Source organism: Vombatus ursinus, unplaced genomic scaffold, assembly GCF_900497805.2.
Source record: "Vombatus ursinus unplaced genomic scaffold, bare-nosed wombat genome assembly UNPS02014789.1, whole genome shotgun sequence".
In the NCBI taxonomy this organism is placed as follows: Eukaryota; Metazoa; Chordata; class Mammalia; order Diprotodontia; family Vombatidae; genus Vombatus; species Vombatus ursinus.
The window spans coordinates 27,102,673-27,105,223 of record NW_020954567.1 but is presented as its reverse complement, the minus strand read 5'-3'; the positions used below and the strand labels follow the sequence as shown (position 1 = coordinate 27,105,223).

The 2,551-nt window shown below is 33.7% G+C and overlaps 1 protein-coding gene across 2 annotated transcripts in view; it reads right to left on the bottom strand.

Moving 5' to 3' along the window:
• The window catches only part of PLA2G4A (phospholipase A2 group IVA), a 164,596-nt gene that overhangs the window by 54,623 nt on the left and 107,422 nt on the right, over positions 1 to 2,551 (bottom strand). The window lies entirely within an intron of this gene.

Genomic DNA, 2,551 nt, shown 5'->3' with positions numbered 1-2,551 from the left:
GAAAGAAAGAAAGAAAGAAAGAAAGAAAGAAAGAAAGAAAGAAAGAAAGAAAGAAAGAAAGAAAGAAAGAAAGAAAGAAAGAAAGAAAGAAAGAAAGAAAGAAAGAAAGAGAAAGAGAAAAAGAGATAAGCTTAGTAGAATGGAGAAGGCATGGAGGAGTTGAATATATTCAGTGGTAGAAGGACTAATCACTGAGACAATTTCTCATATGAAAACCCTCTACCCAGATGCAGATCTTCAATAATTTTGCAACTTATTGTCTTAGACAGTTCATTGGGATATTGAGAGATTAGGTGATGTGCTTAAGGTATCACAGCTATATTAGAGACAGGAGCTGAATCCAGGCATTCCTTACTCTGACACACTCTATCCATTCTATCTACTACTCTGTGCTGCTTCTTTGTCACAAATTATGAAAGAGAGGAAGAGAGAGAGAGAGAGAGAGAGAGAGAGAGAGAGAGAGAGAGAGAGAGAGAGAGAGAGAGAGAGCATTTTATTATACTTTAAAGTTTTCAAAATGCTTTACTTATGTTAATTCATTGAATCTTCACAACAACCCTGTGAGGGAGATAGCATTATTATCTCCATTTTACATATGGGAAAACTGAGGCACAAGGAAGTTAAGTGACTTAACCAGGGTCACACAGTCAGTAAGGATTCTGAGGTACCATTTGAACTCAAGTACCGTAACTCCAAGCCTTGCACTCCATCTACTATACCACCTAGTTGCCTAATGTAATGAGCATTGGATTCTGTATTTTTAGTCATTGAATGTGGATAGCAATCTATGAAAATGCTCTTTCCTTTTCACAGTTCACTGTTAGAATGTTCAATTCCTTTTGTGTCCAAATAGACTGACCAGATTTATTAGGATAAAATGATAAATTAATTCAATGCAGGTGAGCCAGAAGAATTTTCCTCTCTCTAGTTTTTTCACTTGTGCACACAGCTTAACTAAGAGCCACAGTATCTTAGCCAAAAGACCTTTCATAAATGTATTTATGGAATTATATTACATTGAAATATGATAAACTTACACTTTTATATGTTATGAAAACAGACTCTATTCAAATTAATTTGTTTAAAAATTCTATCCAATCTAAGACTACAAAGGCCTCATGATGGAAAATGCTATCCACATCCAAAGAAAGAACTATGGAATTCGAATGCAGATCAAAGCATACTATTTGCTATTTTTTCCTCTTCTGTTGAGTTTTGTTTCCTCTTTCAGGTGGTTCCTCTTATGGATTCTAAATTCTTACTTACTACATCACTAATGTGAAAATATGTTTAATAGGAATGTATATGTATAGCCTATATCAGATTGTGCACCATCTTGGGAAGGGTGGTGGAGAGGAAGGGGGAGAAAAATTTAAACTCAAAAGCATATGGAAGTGATTGTTGATAAATCAAAATAAATTAATTTTAAAAATTAAAAAAATTAAAAAATAAAAATTCTACCCCAAACTGATTTTATATTTATTATAGTTAAATATGAATGGAGAAAACTCATCATATGATTCATATTTGAAACAGATATTTAAATTATTTTGTTTGTTTCTTATTTATACCAAAACATTCTGAAATATTTCACATGTTTTTAATACTACATTTCATACTATTTGACCCTAAGGAAAATGCATACTTAATGAACAGCATGGACTTCAATGTAATAATTGTTTTCACTTACAAAGAATTTTCCAGCTAAATATGGTTCAGCATGACACCACTATCTGTTTAGCTCCTCTATAATAACCCTGTAAGTCAGGAATGCAAATGCTATTTATGTCTGTTTTACAGATAAGCAACCTGGGCTTAAAGGAATAAAGTGCCTTGGTCAAGGCTCCACAACTATCAGACTTAGGGCTGGATTCTTTCAAGACTCAGCTCAAATGTTAAATTCTGCAAACTACCTTTCTCAGATCCTCTCTCTAAAGCTTCCCCCACCCCCCACTGTGCCTTTTCTCTAAAATGCAATCCAGTTACAACGTTATCTTGTATGTACCTAGTTGTTTGCATGTCGTCTCTACCATTAGAATATGAGCTCCTTGAGGTTAGGGACCATGTTTTTGCCATTCTTTTGTATCCCTATCACTTAGCATGATGCCTGACATATAGTAAGCACTTAAGTCAAAAGTATGAAATGCCATGATTATAGGCTTAGACCACTGTGCACTAGGAAATGAAGATGATGATCAGGAAAGGAAAATGAGTTGTATTAACTGTTTATTGGCTCAGGTATGAGTCATTTTTTCAAAGTATAAATAAAACTTAATCCTACATTGTATTCCGTATTTTGTTAGCCTTAGTCTTTGCATGGGAGCTGTTCAGACAGTAACTAAAATCTGATGTTCTCAGGAAAAACCATGGGTGGGCATAGAAGACAAAGAGAGCACTGACTACTATTAAAAACCTCCAAAAAAAGTTTTTCTTTAAGCCCAGAGTTGTTTTGACATGTTACATATAATATTTATATCTAGAATATGGTTTCAAGTTGATTCATGTACATGTACACACATATATGCATATATATTCATATACGTATATACAT